Source organism: Meles meles, chromosome 20, assembly GCF_922984935.1.
Source record: "Meles meles chromosome 20, mMelMel3.1 paternal haplotype, whole genome shotgun sequence".
In the NCBI taxonomy this organism is placed as follows: Eukaryota; Metazoa; Chordata; class Mammalia; order Carnivora; family Mustelidae; genus Meles; species Meles meles.
In genome coordinates this window covers 46,955,657-46,974,100 of record NC_060085.1, presented here as the reverse complement: position 1 = coordinate 46,974,100, position 18,444 = coordinate 46,955,657, and the positions used below count along the sequence as shown (strand labels likewise).

Genomic DNA, 18,444 nt, shown 5'->3' with positions numbered 1-18,444 from the left:
GAATTTCTGTATAAAATTTATAAGCAGCTAATTAGTGTCATCCATTTATGTTTTAAATACACTTTTAAATTGTATTTTTTATTTTAAAATTTATTTAAAATTTTTAAATTGATTTGGGTTACATTGAATCTATAGGATAACTTAGAGATAATTAATATATTACTATAATAGGTCTTCTAGCCTATGAGCATTGTATAGTTTTTCATTTCATAAGATTTTCTTTTTTCTTTTCTTCTTTTTTTTTAGTTTAAATAAAAGAGGGAATTTATTACATGAATACAAAGGTTCTTGCAGGGATTCCAACAGCCATAATGGGTCATAGCTAGAAGCACACCTTTCTGAAGGACAGATCATGTTGTAATCACAGATTTCTACTTCTGGGTTTTGCAAGATCATGAAGAGAATATCCTAGAGGACAGTTCTCTCTGTATAGTGTGTAAAGGACTAGAATGTAGATTCATTTCTGCTTGCTTTTTGATCCTTATATTCATTTATTCTGGCCTCAAACTTGCCAAGCTCATGTTGGCAGATATTCATGAGCTCATTTAAACCTCTCCAAAATGGTTCAACAGCCGGAAGAGCACCTCAAATCCGAATGTGTAAATTAACTTTGCTCTCTGAAGAATGTGTTGTAGTGTAGCTGCAAAATTCCACTTCCGGATTCTTCATGATCATGTAACAAAGAGAATTTCCTAGGGTATGGCCTCCTTGTGTAATACAAATGTCATACACTGTCTATCTGTTCCAGCTGCCTGGACTGTTTCCAGGGCTATCTTCCTCTAGCCTTCAGCCACTGAGGTGTTCAATCCAGTTATTTTTCTCTCCAGCTCTTGAGCGTCTTTCCTTGATAGTGAGGGGTGGAGTGGTGGTGGTGCATCTCCTGGAATGCTCTGGTGGTGCTGGCTGATTGGAGGCTCTAACCTATATCATGAAACATGTGGGAGAAGCAGCTAGTAAAGCCTTCTTCTTCTTCTCCTTCTTTTAAAGATTTTATTTATTTATTTGACAGACAGAGATCACAAGTAGGCAGAGAGGCATGCAGAGAGAGAGGAGGAAGCAGGCTCCCCACTGAGCAGAGAGCCCAATGTGGGGCTCGATCCCAGGACCCTGAGATCATGACCTGAGCCAAAGGCAGAGGCTTTAAACCACCTAGCCACCCAGGTGCCCCAACACTTTTTTAAATAAAGATTTTATTTATTTATTTTAGAGAGAGGGAGCACTTGTGAACAGGGAAGGGCAGGGGGAAGGGAGAGGGGAGAGGAAGAGGAAAAGGGAGAAAGAACCTGGTGTAGATTCCACACTGAGTGCGGAGCCCCAATACAGTAAGATCATGACCTGAGCCAAAACCAAAGTTGGCCACTTAACTGACTGAGCCACCTAGGTACCCCACACTATCAACACTTTCAACCAGGGTAGTACATTTGTTACACTTGATGAACCTACATTGACCATCATCATCACCCAAAGTCCATAGTTTACATTAGAGTTCACTCTTGATCTTGTACATTCTGTGGGTTTTAACAAATGTGCAATACCCGTGTTCACTACTATCATATCCTACAGAAAAAAGTTTCACTGTCTTAAAAATGTTTTGCTCTGTACTTGTTTATCTGTCCCTCCCTTTTAACCATTGGCAGCTGCTGGTCTTCTTATTACTTCTATAGTTTTGCCTTTTCCATTATGTCATATAGTTAGAGTCATAACATTTTCATCTGGCTTCTTTCATTTAGTAATCTTCATTTACATTTCCTCCATGTCTTTTCATGGCTTGCTAGCTCAATTCTTTTTCTCACTAAGTAGCATTCCATTGTTTGGATGTACCATTGTTAATTTATCCACTCATCTAGTGAAGGACATCTTGATTGCTTCGTAATGTTGGTGATATTTAAAAAAAAGCTGATATAAACATGTGCAGGTTTTGTGTGGAATTAAGTTTTCAACTAATCTGAGTAAATACCAAGGTGTATGATTGTTGGATCATATGGTAAAAGTATGTTTAGTTTTGTAAAAAACTGCCATACTATCTTCCAAAGTGTTTGTACCGAATGAAATTTCCTTTTGTTTCACATCCTCATCAGCATTTGGTGTGCTTGGTGTTTGGGCTGCTGTTGTTTTTTCTTTCCATTCCACTTGTGGTGGTATCATAGTAATTTAGTTTGCAATTCCCCAGTGAAATATGATGTTAAGTCTCCTTTTATATGCTTATTTGCCATTTTCTTTATCTTCTTTGGTGAGGTGTCAATGCAGTACTTTGGCCCATTTTTTTCAAATGGGTTTCTTTCTTACTGTTGAATTTTAAGAGTTCTTTGTATATTTGGTATAATAGTCCTTTATCAGATATGTTTTTTGTAAATATTTTCTCCCATTCTGCACCTTGTCTTCTCATTCTTTTCAGTGTCTTTCTTACAGTACAAGTTTTTAATTTTAATGAAATCCAGCTCATCAGTTATTTCTTCCATGGATCAAGTTTTGGTGTTGAATCTAAAATATTACCACCATACCCAAAGTCATCTAGATTTTCTCCTATGTATCTTCTAAGAGATTTATAGTTTTGCATTTTACACTTAGGTCTGTGATGCATTTTGAATTCTTATTTGTGAAAACTGCTAAGATCTGTTTCTAGATTTTTTTTTTTTTTTTTAAGTAGGCTCCAAGTCTAGCATGGAGCCCAAAGCTGGGCTTGAATTCATGCCCTAAGATCAAGACCTGAGCTGAGATCAAGAGTCAGATGCTTAACAGACTGAACCACTCAGGCACCCCCAAATTTTTTTGGATTTTTGGTGTGCGATGTTCAGTTGTTCCAGCACCATTTGTTGAAAAAAACCTATCATTTCTCCATTGTATTATTGGTTAAAGATATGTTGACTATACTTACGTTTGTTTGCTTATGGACCCTCTCTTCTGTTGCAGTGACATATTTGTCTGTTCTTTAGGTGGTACAATGCTGTCTTGATTGTTGTAGCTTTATAGAAAGTCTTTAGGTTGGGGAATTTCAGTCCTCTGACTTCGTTATTCCTTAGTGTTATATTCTCTCTTTTGAATCTTTGTTTCTCCATATAAATTTTAGAATCAGTTTGTCCATATCTACAAACTAGTTGAGATTTTAGTTGGGATTGCTGTGAATCTATAGATCAATTTGGGAAGAACTGGCATTTTAACAATATTAAGTCTTCCTATCTATAAACATGGAATATCTCTCCATTTATTTAGTTCTTTGATTTCTTTCATCAGAGTTGCATAGTGTATCTCATATAAATCTTGCATATATTTTGTTAGATTTACACCTAAATATTTCATTTGTGGGGATGCTGATGTAAATGGCATTATTTTTCATTTCAGAGTCCACTTGTTCATTGCTGATGTATAGGAAAATGATTGACTTTTGTATATTAATGTTAAATCCTGCAAACTTGCTAAAATAGCTGTTTAGTTGCAAGAAATTTTTTGGTGATTTTAGTCTACTAATGAGCCCATCAAAAGCATTCTTCATTTTTGTTACAGTGTTTTTGATCTTTAGCATTTTAAAATTTTTTCTTTGAATTTCCATCTCTCTGCTTACATTATACAGCTATTCTTGAAGGTTGTCTACTTCTTCCATTACAGTTTTTAAAATAGTAATCACAGTGTTTTAAATTTGTGATCTAATAATTCCAGCACATTTATCATATCAAGTCTGGTTCTGATGCTTGCTCTGTCTCTTCACACTGTGCTTTCTGTCTTTAGTATGCCTTCTGACACGTGAACAGCCTGAAATGGTGTACTGGGTAAAAGGAACTTAGGTAAATAGATCTTTAGTGGTGTGGTGGTAAGGCATGGCAAAGGTGAAGTGTTCTTCAGTCTTATGATTAAGTCTTAGTCTTTTAGCCAGCCTGTGTCCCTGGGCTGTGAATGTCACAAGGTCTTCTCAGTTTCCCCCAGTTGGGTGGGATAGGATGGCTAGAGGGGTTTGAAGTTGTATTTTCCTTCCTCCACATCAATTATGTTGTATAGTTTTGCATGATTGCTCATTTTCTAATAGACTTATTTCTAATATTTGATTTTGGGGGGCTGCTATTTTAAGTAGTCTTGTTTGTATGGTTTATTTGTCTAATATTGTCTTATGGATAAAAGTGAAATAGATTTTTTATACTAATCTTGTTTCCAATGAACTTTCTAAATTCATAAAGTAATATTCAAATTTCACAAACTTGCTTGAATTTTCTGTGTACTTGGTCATATTATCTGCATAGAACAGTTTTTATTTCTTCCTTTTCAATTATGATACCTTTTCCCTCTGCCTTATTGCTGTGGCTAGGACATCAGACACAATGCTGGGTAAAAGTGATGATAGCAGAAATCCTATCTCATTGATTTCAGAGGAAAATTTTCGGTATTTTACTAGTAAGTGTAATGTTTATTGTAGTTTCTTCCTGCCCCCACTTTTTTTTTTTTTTTTTTTTTGGTAGATAACATTTGCCGGATTAAGGAGATTTCTTTTTATTCCTAGTGTATTAAGTTTTTGTCTTAAATAGGTATTGAATTTTATAAAAAGTTTATCTGCGTCTGTTGAGATGATCATATGATTTTGTTTTGTTAATATGGTGAGTTTTATGGATTAATATCTTGAAAGTTAAACCATTCTTGCATTTCTGGGAGAAATTCAAATTGATCATAATGCAGTAGCCTTTTTATGAGTGGCCGGATTCACTTTGTTAGTATTTCTTAGAATATATGCATTTATATTCTTTTTGAAAAAGTATTTTATTTATTTATTTCAGAGAGAAAGAGCAGGAGCAGGAGCAGGAGAGACACCACGAAAGAATCCAAAGCAGACTCCCTGCTGAGTGCAGAGCCCCTCCCAGGCTCAATCCCATGACCCTGAATCACGACCTGAGCTGAAACCAAGAGCTGGCCACCTAACTGGCTAAAATACCAGAGGCCCCTGTGCCTTTATATTATTAACAGAGATTGACTTGTATTTCTTTTTGTGTGTGACTTTTTGGGATAATATTAGGTTGGCCTAATGAGTTACTATTTGTCACTTTTTCTAGAGCTTGTATAAGAGCAGTATTATTTCTTCATTAAATGTTTATAAAAATTCAACAGGGCCCGGAGATCTCCGTGTAGAAAGACTATAAACTATGGGTTCAATTTTTGAAAAAAATGGGGAAATATTACACTTTTCATTTCTTCTTGGGTGGGCTTTTTTTCTGAGTTACTTCTTTTTAAATAGAAATATTACTGGGGCACCTAGGTGGTATAGTCGGTTAAATGTCCAGCTCTTAGTTTTGGCTTAGGTTGTGATCTCAGGGTCATAGGATTTAGCCCCAGGTCAGACTCCATGCTCAGCACAGAGTCCACTTGAGATGCTCTCTCCCTCTCCTACCCTTCCCCCTTCACAGTCTCTCTCTCTCTCTCAAATAAATGAATAACTCTTTTAAAAAGAAAATATTATTGACATATAGTAGTTTATTCATTTCATGTGTGTACCATTGTATATTCTTACTTCCTTTGTCATTAATTAATTGACCATATAAGGGTGGGTTTATTTCTGGGCTCTCTTCTATTCCATTGATCTGTTTTAATACCAATACTATACTTTGTAGTATAGTTTGAAATCAGGAGCATGATACTTCCAGAGTTTTTCTTCTTTCTCAAGATTGCTTTGGCTATTTGGTATCTTTTGTGGTTCCATACAAATTTTAGGATACCTTGTTCTAGCTCTGTGTTAGTTTTCCAACTAAGATCAGGTACAAGGCAAGGATGTCTCATTCACTACTCCTTTTCAGCATTGTCCTGTAAGTTATAACTGAAATGTTAAAACACAAAAAGGACATAAAGACACATAGACTGGGAAGGAAGAATTAAAACTATCTTTGTTTGCAGATGACATGATCATTTATAAAGAAAATCTGAAAACCTGGACAAAAAGACTCTAAAAGCTAATAATTGATAATACCAAAGTAGCAGGATACAAAGTTAATATACAGGAGTTAATGCTTTTCTTTTTATTTATTTATTTGACAGATGGACAGGCAGAGAGACAGGCAGAGAGAGATGGAGAAGCAGGCTCCCTGCTAAGCAGAGAGCCCGATGCGGGACTCCATCCCAGGACCCTGGGATCATGACCTGAGCTGAAGGCAGAGGCTTTAACCCACTGAGCCACCCAGGCACCCAGTTAATGCTTTTCTATATCTCAGCAATGAACAAATGGAATTTGAGATTAAAAATACAATACCAATTATATTAGCACCCAAAAAATGAAAAACTCAGGTACAAATTGAACATAATATATATAAGATCTATGAGGAAGACTATAAAACTTTGATAAAAGAAATCAAAGAAAAACTAAAGAAATGGAGAGACAGTCCATGTTCATGGATGGGAAGATAATATTGTCAAGTTTAATTAATTTAATTAAATTAAATTGTTAATTAATTAAATTAATTAATTGTATAATTAATTTATAGATTCATTGCAATACCAGGCAATGAACCAGCAAGTTATTTTGTGGATACTGGCAAACTGATTCTAAAGTTTAAAGGAAGAGGCAAAAGACACAGGATAGCCAATACAATGTTGAAAGAGAATAACAAAGTTGGAGGACTGACATCCTCCAACTTTAAGATTTACTGTAAAGCAATAGTAACAGACACAGTGTAGTATTAATGAAAGAATAAACAAATAGATCAATGGACCAGAATCAAGAGCTCAGAAATAAACCCACATAAACATAGTCAACTGATCTCAACAAAAAAGCAAAAGTAATACAAAGGAGAAAAGAAAGTCTTTTCAACAAATGGTACATTAACTGGGCATCACATATTTAAAAAATGAATCTGGACCTAGATCTTACACCCTTCACAAAAATTAACTGAAATTGGATTACTGACCTAAATGTGAAATGCAAAACAATAAAACTCCTAGTAGATAACATAGTGGAAAACCTAGATGATCTTGGGTATGGCAGTGACTTTTATATAATATGCAAGTCATGATCCATGAGAGAAAGAACTGACAATCTTGATGTTAGAACTGTATGTCATCACCTGTTTTCTTAGTCAGCTTTTTGGGTGTTAATCAAATTTGTTCATTACTTTAAAGAACTATTATTTGCTTTTTAAAATGTGTTTTCCATCGAATGTGTTTTTATTTTATTAATTTTTCTTCTTTCTTCATTACTGATTTTCTCATACTTTGAGGGCATTAATTTGATATTTGCTTACCTAATTTCATGAGACAAATCTTAAGTCATTAATATTTAGCCATTCTTCTTTTCAAATAAATGTATTCTAAGGCTAAAAAGTTTTCTTCTGAGTACAGCTTTATCTCCATCCTGCCTATTTTTTTCCTTGTTTGGAAATATTTTTAATTTCCTTTCATTTTTTAAAAAGATTTTATTTATTTATTTGAAAGAGAGAGATAGTGAGAGAGCATGAACGAGGAGATGGAGAAGTAGGCTTCCCAGCAGGGAGCCCGATGTGGGGCTTGATCCCAGAGCCCTAGGATCATGACATGAGCCAAAGGCAGATGCTTAACTGACTGAGCCACCCAGGTGCCCATAATTTGCTTTCATTTTTGAAGGATTTTTTGTTCTGGATAGATTTTGAAGTTATAGATTCTTTTGCTTTAGAATTCCAAATATGTCATCCTGTTTTTTCTTGGATGTTATCACTTATTTTGAGAAGTCACTTTTCATTGTTATTTTTGTTTCTTTAAAGATAATATTTCTTTTAACGACTTAAGATTTTGTTTGTTTTTTCTCTTTTATTTGCAGTTTCACTGTGATGTGCCTAGGTGGGATTTTCTTTATGTTTATCTTTCTGGGAATTTATAGCACTTTTTGAATTTATGGATTAATGTCTTCCATTACTTTTGGAAAATTCTCAGTCATCATCTCTTTACATTGGTTCTTTATTCTCTTTCCACTTCCCTTCTAGGATACAATTACCCTTATGTTAGTCCTCTGCATCATGTCCCCTATAGTATATTAAAGGTGGCCACAGGTTCTTTGCCCTTCCTGCCATCAAGGGGCAGAATATGTTTGTCCCCTCACCCTACCTTCTTGTAATCTGGACTGGTTCAATGACTTGATTTAACTATGAGTACCTCATTTCTTCAGCCAGTGGCACACAAAGTATAGTCCCTGGACCAGCAGTATAAGCATCTCGAGCTTGCTAAAAATACATATTTTGGGGACTTATTCCAAATCCACTAAAGTAGAAACTCTGGTGATAAGGTACTATGAGTGTTTTTTGACAAATCTGAGTGATTTTCATGCATGCTAAAATTTTAGAGTAACTGTCCTAGTCAATGGTGTTTGGTCCATGGGAGGATCAGATGAAGCAGGACATTTGATTCCTTTTCTATGATTATATGAACCCTAGAAGGAGGAGGCTCTCTTTTCCTGGTGGTATTGCTAAGAGTGTGTGATGTAGACCCAGAGCTATTGATAGCCATTGTCATTTACTTAGCAGAAACAATTTCCTATGGAGTAAGACAGAATGAGATGGATACATACATAAGATAGAGCCCAGATATCTTTGTTTGAACTCTGAATCCAACTGTGCCTAAAGCTTCATATTAGCTCTTGGCTTTTCAGTTCTATGAACTTCTTTTTTCTTAAGCTAGTTTGATTTAGTTTATGCACTTAGAAGTAAAGAATCTTGACTAATACACAAGTAAACTCCCACTTCTTCCAAATGATAATCTCATGCAGTGCCCCTAACATGTAAAATAGATAACTATAGATCTTCTCTGAGTGGAGCAGAGATAGAAGGCTTCAAATCTTACCATGTGGCTTTTCCCAGGCCTCCCTCAGCTACTTCTGGAGACTTTTTGCAGAACAATCATAAAGCTCGAGCAGCATATATTAAAACCATTTGTGGTGGACCTTGTGGTGGCTTATGACAGAACCTCTTGTTCTGCCTGATTTCAGCTACAGCTGTGACGGAAAGTTGCTTAAAGTGGCTTAACTCAAGCATCCTGCTGTGTTTCTCTGCTTGTCAGTTGCTGGGCTTTCTCTCAACTAGGGTTTGCCTAGCACAGAATAGGCAACCTGGAAGTTCTGAGTAGTTCATTCCTCTGAGGTCAAGCTTCTGCAGGGATGAGTATGTAAGTGTCCTGGCCTTCCATCTTGTAGAAGCACATTTCTTAGACACACTTTCTGTAATTCCAGAGGATTTCCAGTGGAATTGGGTCCTTAGAAGTAACAAGAACAATCCTGTATCTTCCTTTTCCCTCTTTCCCTGCCTTATTGCTTTTTTTTTCCTTTTGTGATTTTTTTTCCAGAATCAGCCACCTGTATCCAGTCCTTTTCTCAGACTCTGCTTTTGGGAGAAACTAAACTAAGACATCAGTGTTATAAAGAATAGAACTGGGAGTTAGAACTTATGTCTCTGAATCTTAGCTCTGTGAGGTAAGTTATGATACAGGCCTAATCATTTCCTTTCTCTAGGCCTTAGATGTATCATTCATAAAACAAAGAGGTTGAATTAGCTTCTTACTTAGTTTATTTTAGGTCTGAATTATCAGGTTCCTTCTCGTTCTGACTTTCATGTAACTCTATATACTGTTTCAGAAGGTGAATAATTTACACATGAAATGAGAGTGATAAGGCTGGCCAATATGAAGAGTCAGGCCCTCATGGTTTTCCCCTTTCCTAAACACCATTCTTCATTTTTGTCCATAGTCCCCGTTCTCTCCTCCTCACACCAACCCCCAACCCTGCCCCGGAGTGTCCAGATGACTTGTCTCACCCTTCTCCTTGATTGGTCCTTGTAGATACAGACCCAGAAAAACAACCACAAATACCCAGCCCTGAGCAGACTACACACGGCTATTTTGACAGGCCAGCAGCTCTCAAAATCACAGATATTTAGAGCCTCATGTTTATGTAGGACATAGAGATTGAGAGTAAAAACAAGTATAGGCTGAATATGATCAACTCTCTGGATGACTAAACACAGCATAATAGACTTAGTACTTTAGGGCTGGAGCCAAAAATACTTAACGAAAAAATGGCTTCAATTTCACATTGATTTAAAAAAATGAAATGTTACACCTGGTGATCCAGCCATATATTTCAATCTATTTTTCCTTGTAATTTGAGACAAATTGGAATCTATGTTAATGAACACAATCAGGAAGGAAAAGTCTGTTTTCCTTCAGCAACTAGAAACGATCGATTTAAAATTGTATTGTTGTTGTTTTCACACACTGGTGGCTTCCAGTGTGGCCTTAATACAATGATTGTGTCGATCCCTGTTGGGAAAAGAAGAGAGGGAAGAGATGCTTGCTGTTTTAAAAGGAAGCAGGAGTATGGAGGGTGTGACAAAGAGGACATTCCTGCATACTATTGTCACGTGAGACAGATTCCTCCATGCTCCCTAAGGGTTCCCTCTGCAGGGCTGGTCTTAAACACAGGAGGGTTAGGAGCCACCTACAAATGTTGTTTAAGGGATTCATGCAGAGTTTCTGTCTTTCATATGTTTTCTCCGCTTAGTCCTTAATGTGTGAAATTCCTTTGAGGTCAGATCCCTTCCTTTTCTAAGAAAACTCTATTGGAAAACACCTTTGAGGGGTTATAGTGGATAGAGTCCTGAGTTGGGAGTCAGCAGGTACACCTTTTGCCTCTGTTCTGAAGATAATTAACTGTGAAATCAGGGAGGCCGCTTAACCTTTCCCTGGTTTGCTCTCCACATCTCTAAAATGAGTGAGTTCAGAAACAATGATTTCTGCCATCCTTTGCGGCTCTAAAATCTGGATTATTGATGGAAATTAATGGTAATATTTAAACAGCAGATATATTTTTTCTTAGAGTGGATTTGATGAGAGGAATTGTGTATCTGGACTTAGAGAATCCGGAGGGCCATGAAATGCGCTTCTTTATCATTTTTATCTGTCCTGCTTATTGCTACCCCATCTGCAACATTGCATGAAATGACATGAAATAGAGTAGGAGGCTTAGAATAATCTAAAATGAGTGGCTTTTATTGAAAGACAGACCTAAGTTCTAATCCTGGCTCTGTCACTTATAAATGGTCACAGGAAGTTACATGACAGCTCTGAGACTCAATTTATATACCAATAAAATGAGGACAATAATACCTTCATTATGGGGTGTCAAATATCCTGGGAGTGATGGTCAGGCAGAAATAGTCAAGGGAAGGAAGATTATGAAGTTTTATAAGACAGTTTTGTCCTCTGGGTAACACTTTGTCTCTCTAATACAGAAGATCATAGAGTTCTGCTATCTGCAGGGTATTGATGTGATAGTTGAAGGGAGTCATCAGGCAGTCTAATTCTTTCACAATTACACCGACAGTTATGTTATTACTGCTCAATGCTGTGTCATTTCAAAGATGGCAGCCAGTATTGACATCATTAGACCTTGCAACATTTCTCCAAAGCAGTGATGCCTCATAGATCTCATCAATATCACTTTGAAAATGGACTCATATCCAGACACATGAAAAGAAAAAACATGGTTATGGATCATTGCTGTGCAGCACATGGGCTGTATTGAACACAGAAAACAATCTGAAATAACTGAAATCATTATATCGATGAGAAAAGTCTGCACTGAAACCCATGCTTGTTATTAACATTCGTGATGTTGTTAGAAAATCTTACTAATCTTCTTGTATTCTAATTGGTTTGTTAAGTGTAAAACTTTAACTATAAAGAAGAGCAAAACATCTAAGCATATATTTTTAGTTGACTCTGGAAATTCATCATTCTACCGTGTGCTCTTTATACTTTAGAGATGATTTGATGATAAAAAAAAAAAAAAACAACTCCTTTTATAATTCCTGATTTTTTGTTAAAAGGCTTTTAAATTCTTCTTTGGACCCATGACTCCCAATCTTTCTAGTGTTATGTGATCAGTCTCAAATCATGGGCATTTGGAAATTCATCTTAACTCTGAGGATGATGGATTTTGAAATTCTTAAAAACGCTATAACAGTTTGGATCTAATATGTGGACCACTTAAATTTTAAAATGCTGCAACTTTTCAGTTCTCCCTATTATAGAATCAACAAAATTTATTCCTCCTTTTATTTCTGAACAGTAAGAATAATATTTAGATTTTTGGCAGTTCATTCCTGCAGGCTGGGACATTGAGATGCAGATTACTAATGCCCACTATGAAAAGTTGGTGTGGGAAAACATGCAAGTTTCCAGTAATCTTACCTTCCTTATATATTGATTAATAATTCCCTTTAAGTGAAATGATGCAGCATATTCTTTATAGGTATTACATGGCTCCTTATTAGAACTAGAAAGAGGAACCATAAAATACAACAGACTACCTGCCTCTTGGTAGTTATAATACATCTATAGGTAAAGCTACTAAATACACTAAATAATTCCTACATGAAATATACTAAATAATTCCTACATGAAAGATTTATTTTCTGTATGAAAGCAACAATACAGACATCTTAACTTCTTTTATAACACCAAATGCCAAGTACCTACATGAGGAAGGGAAATGATACCTAGGGTCATTCAGAAGATTACTGATGTGTATGATAAGGTCCCAAGTTGAAGCAGCTGCACAAAATCATTTTATTAAGAAAAGTATCTTTTATTAATGGAGAAACAGTGGGCTATGTATTTCTGTTTCAGTAGAAGACTACCCAGCTCTTATGTAATTACCCTGGAGCACCTTTATTCTCAGGAACAACAGCATTGTAATGGATGTACCATCAGGCAGCAACCAGATTTATTTCCTGAAACAGAAGAGCTTTGCAATGTATAGTAAGTAAGGCATTTCTGTGAGCAGAGAATAAAAACAGCTGAAGGAACTTACTAATGTAGAGCATGCTATTTGACCTCTTATAATTATATACTATTTGCTAAAAGGTCAAAGTTGAGGTGGTAAAGGAGGAAGAAAGTATAGGAGGGGAAAGAAGAAATGATAGGGTGTTCAGAAACAACGTGAATTCTTTCTGCTTTGCGGCTTGTTGAATCCTTTAAAGGATTTCCTGCATAGCTAGGTTGGTGTTCTGATTTTGAGATGGTTGGATTCTAGTTGTGAGCTCATCCAAGTCTTTTGTCTTTCCTAGGCCTAACACAGAAGTTGGTTGAAGGCAGCCTTTTCACTTAGCTTCTGTTATTGCTTTTGAGGAAGAGGCGGCAGAAGCAAGAGAGAGATGTAAACTTCCCGAGAATGAGAATGGGGTGGAGGATGGTGGATCCAAGTTTTTCGGAGACCACAACCTAAGCTTCGTTGGGTACAATGTAGATCTCATTGTGTACATTGTGTACATTGTGTACAATGTAGGATCTCAGAAGGGTTTGGTGGTGTGTCCAAACTGTGGGCTCTGTAGGTAGGCTGGTGAGAGGATGACCTTTTACCTAGACTCACTTTCCCAGAGTCAGCTCTTTGTCTTGGCCTTCACATTGGGACCATAAAAAGATTTCTTGAGTGGAGGGTTGGAGCAGAGAAAATGCGTCTAATGGTCAAGGTTGAATCTTCCCAAAACTTGGCAGGATGGAGACTTGCATTAATTTGCTAGGACTGCTATAATGAAATACGACAAACTGAGTGGCTTAAACAACAGAGATTTATTGTCTCATCATTTTGGAGGCTGGAAGTCCATGATGAAAATGTCACCAGGTTGGGTTCCTTCTGAGGGCTCTTAGAAAGAATTTGTTCCATGCTTCTTGCCTAGCTTCTGGTGGTTTACTGGCAGTCTTCAGCACCCTCTGACTTGGAGACCTATCATCCCAATCTCGTTTTTTTTTTTTAAGATTTTATTTATTTATTTGACAGAGATCACAAGTAGGCAGAGAGGCAGGCAGAGAGAGGGGGAAGCAGGCTCCCTGCCAGGCAGAGAACCCGATGTGGGGCTCGATCCCAGGACCCTGAGACCATGACCTGAGCCGAAGGCAGAGGCTTTAACCCACTGAACCACTCAGGCACCCCCCCAATCTCAGTTTTTTGCTTAATCAAACTATGCACATAGTGAGAGTCACTTAGGGCTGCCATAACAAAAATACCATAGACTGGATAGCTTAAAAGATATGTACTTATTTTTCACAATTCTGGAGTCTCAGAAATCCAAGATCAAAGCACTATCAGAGCTAGTGTCTTTTGAAGACATTTCTTGGTGTTCAGATGGTTATCTTTTCCTTGTATCTTCACATGGCAGAGGGGAGGGAGAGGAAATAAACTCTTGCGTCTCTTCCTATAATAGCCCTGATCTCATTTATGGGGTCTCCACTCTCATGAACTAATCACCGATTACAAAGGGCCCACCTCTTATTGTCATTAGACTGCAGTTAGCATTTCAACATAGGAATTTTGGTGGGAAAAATTCATCCTGTAACAGTGATGCCACTTGCCAAAATAGGGAAAATGGTGGGAAGGAAAAATCTACAGAGTAGAAAAAACCAAGAAAGAGTCTTTCAGCCAAGTTCAGATTGAAATGCCTCTAGACAGACAGACGAGGATGCCAGTTAAATAGTTTGATAGGTGAATTTTGAGCTAAACTGAGAGGTTAGAACTAAAAGGTCATTGTCATATAGATTATATTTAAAACCAAGGTGCAGATGAGTTCATTTGGGAGAATGTATAAATAGAAAAGAAGACCAAGGATAACTTTTCACATTTCAGTGATTAGAAAGAGGAGAGAGAAGTAGCAAAAGTGATTGAATGGGAATGGCCAGTGAGATGGAAGGCAAGTCAGGAGAAATAAGGAGATGGGAATATTTCAAAAAGGAGGGAGTAGATGACCAGGCTGAATGCTGCTGAGAGGTCAAGCCAGACAAGCATAGAGAAATAATCATATGTGTTGGAAATAAGGAAAACACCTTGTTAAGTTTGATTTCAGTGGAATTGAGAGGTGGAGTAGAAAACCTGATTGTAGAGGACTGAGAGGAAGATGGAAGGGGAAGAAGAAGAAATGTGTTCGTATACAGTTTTTTCTTTTTCAAGAATTTTGCTAAAAAGCTGAGCAGAGATATAAGGATGAATAGAGGTGAATGAGGTTATACTGCAATGACAAAAACCAAATAAAATCATAACAGAACTTGATTACATTAATTCAGTAGCTAGAGGTCAGCTATCACCCTACACCATGGGTCTTCTGATTTCTGGACACAAGCTGACAGAGCTCTCCCAACATGGGACATGCTCTTTTGATGGAAGAAGGAGGGAGCAAGAGATAGAACTTTACTAATCCATGTCTCAAATCTTCAGCTGGCACTTGCCATATTTGATACTTGTTCACATTCCATTGGCCAAAACAAGATACATGGTTAAGCACAATGGCAATGAGGTAGACAAGTATAGTTTTCCAGAAGGCACTGTATGTACCTCATATGGTAAAGGATAAGTGTGTATAATTGACATTCTAAGGAAGAGTTAGTGAATACTTGGAAGGAATATTGCAGTGCAGCCCCCCAATCCTACATACATACACATTTTTTTCATGGATGATAAAGCATGTTAATATGCTATTGAAAATAATGCAAGAGAGAGACACATTTATTGCAGAGAAAAGTCTAGTCTGTAAGAAGTATTTGTTTTTTAGGGATAAGGGCACTTTCTTACTAATAGGGAGGAAAGGCATAGAGAGAGTACAGATGTTAAAAAGTTGGTAGTTTTTCTTTCTAAACTTTGGTTCTATTCTGAATTCCCAATGACTTCTAAGATCAGGGTACCTGGGAGTTATACTTTGTGAAACTTGAATACTTAGGAATCTTCCCTTGTTGCCTTCAACAAAAACAAATAGATTGGTCTAGAATTAGTTTTTAATCCCCAAATGTCTTAGAGACATTGCTACATTGTTATAGAAATTAGGACAAAGAGGAGTTTAGGACTAAGATCTTATTATCTCCAGGACGTGCTTCCTGCATGTCAGAGCAGCTTAATACTTACTTTTTAATGAGTGCATGCATGAACCCCACCCACTATATTTTTCAGGCAACTTTTTAATGCCCGATTCTTTAATATTTTAAATTATATCATCTCTTTTAATTCTGGGAGAATGAAACCCAATTGCCTTTGATGACTCTGAGGTCTGAAAGGAAAAGATAAGTCTTACAAGCATATGCTTTGAGAATGCAGTCTTTAAATGTAGATATATCAAGTACAATCACGTGAAAATTCTTACATGTTAGTTGTATCCTCAATTCTGAGACCAGTGAAGAAAAGTTACATTATCTATTAGGGTGGTAAAGTAGCAGGGCTTTCAGAGTGAAAACTGGATCTTCTGTACAGTGTATGTGTTAAGAACATCAATCTTAGTAATACCTTCTACTAGATGAACAAATATGAAAGATTTCACCTACCTAGATTTAAGAAATGAACTCATTTCCTTCTCATAAAATATTCTTTTCTTCATGGCAGAGGTATAAGGTAGTAACTCAAGTAATTATCACTGAGGAATGAGAACACCTACTTAAAGTGCTCTTGTATAGATGGTTTTCTTGCTCGCTTCACAAAGCAAAGCCTTTGGGATTGGAGAAATAAGTCAGAAGGCTCTAGTGTGTGGGCACTTCAATATGCAGTAGAATTTTCAGCAAGTTTTGAGCTATTGAGTTGCTGCTCGTTTCCTCTGAGAATCATGATTCTTAATTATGAGAAACCCATTTTGACAAAGATTGAGAGTGGCAGAGACTTACGTGGGAAAGTTAGCTGTCAGAATATCATCTGTCCCCCATTTTTCTGTGTTTGGGAGAGTATTTAGGAACAAAATCCCAATTTCACAGCTATTGCTCCTTAGCAGATGAATTAGCAGCGATTTGGGAAAGAGGCCCGTGACATTTCTGCCTGATAATTTTTTAATCATTCTTTAGGAAAAAAAAAAAGTCTACTTGGTTCAGTTTTGAAATTTGGGCTTTGTCTTAACCAATAGCAAGCTCAGAGATCTCTCTGGGAGACAGCAAGTCTTCTGCCACAGTTTGGATATAAATGGACCAAAGTTTGAAAACGAGTTCTGCCATTGACTAGCTGACTGACACTGGCGTGTTCTTTTACTCTGCCAAAGCAGGTTTAACTCATCTATAAACAAGAATACTAGTACTTGTCTTACTAACTTATTAATTAATTCTTTTAAAAATCATGAATTACTATATTCTCATTTCCAGGTTGTGGATCCTAGGGGTGCCAATAACATAACTAATGTTTGGTGAGTGTTAACCAAGCCACTCTAAATATACCTCCTTTATTCTTTCCATCAGCTTTATGAGAGAATCAGTGCCCTCATGCTCATCTATCAGATAGGAAAACTGCTCTTAGAATTAAAGTAACTCATCTAAGTTACATAAAGTAGAAAGCATGAAGACTAAATTCAAACCAAGACAGCTTTCAGTTGAAAGTATGTGCTCTTAACCATAATGCTGTAACCATTGTAAAGGTACAAGGATACCATCTCTGATGCTAGTGTGGACCCATACAAGAAAGTGAGCAGTTATAGTAACCGGACATGAAGAGTACTAAGGCATTGTGGAAGAACAAGCACTTAATTCCTTGGGATTAACTTTGGTTTGAAATCTAAGACCATGATGAATCTATTAAAATTTTTTTCTGTTGTGTTTGGATTGTTGCTGGTTTCAGAGCTACTAGTATTTTTATAAATGTCAATATTTATCATTTAAAGGTCAACCTCTTTACAAAAATTCTTGATGTCATGGTAATGGTAACATGGTAATTACCATGTTAATGGTAAAAAAAATGGTTTTTTTACCAGTAAAAAAACCAATTTACTGGTAAACCAGTAAAATGGTTTACTTTACCATTAAAGTAAAAAAACTAAAGTTTTTACTAAAACTTTAGTAAGTTTCACTAAAGTAAAACTTAGTAATAAGTTTTACTAAATGTCTGCTATCAAGGAAATACTTAGCCTGTGGCACCAGTGACATTAAGAGGATGATTGGACTATTTAAAAGATTCTGATTTTGTTGATGAGGGATACTATTAAGAATACCTTTCATGGAAAATATGCTAATATTATCTTCATTAATCAAATGCATATTTTAATAATACCTGAAAAGTGATTTTTTTTTTTAAGATTTTTTATTTATTTATTTGACAGACAGAGATCACAAGTAGGCAGAGAGGCAGGCAGAGAGAGAGGAGGAAACAGGCTCCCTGCAGAGCAGAGAGCCCGATGCGGGGCTCGATCCCAGGACCCTGGGATCATGACCCGAGCTGAAGGCAGAGGCTTTAACCCACTGAGCCACCCAGGCGCCCCTGAAAAGTGATTTTTATGAGCATATTCTAGGAGATGTGATGTACGAACTATGCTGTAAAGGCACCAGTAAATCAGAATGGAACAAATGAAAGTGGTGCATTTTTAATGACTTGAAGTTTGGGTCAGATAAAATGAAGCTGGAAAGTTTTGAATTAATAGCATACCACAAGCTTGGAGACTTACATGCAATCCAGTATTTGTGTGTGTGTGTGTATATATATATATATATATATATATATATATATATATACACACA

At 36.6% G+C, this 18,444-nt stretch overlaps 1 pseudogene; it reads right to left on the bottom strand.

The window, feature by feature from the left end:
* Positions 1 to 444: 444 nt before the first annotated feature.
* The window catches only part of LOC123932226, a 79,782-nt pseudogene continuing 61,782 nt past the window's right edge, over positions 445 to 18,444 (bottom strand).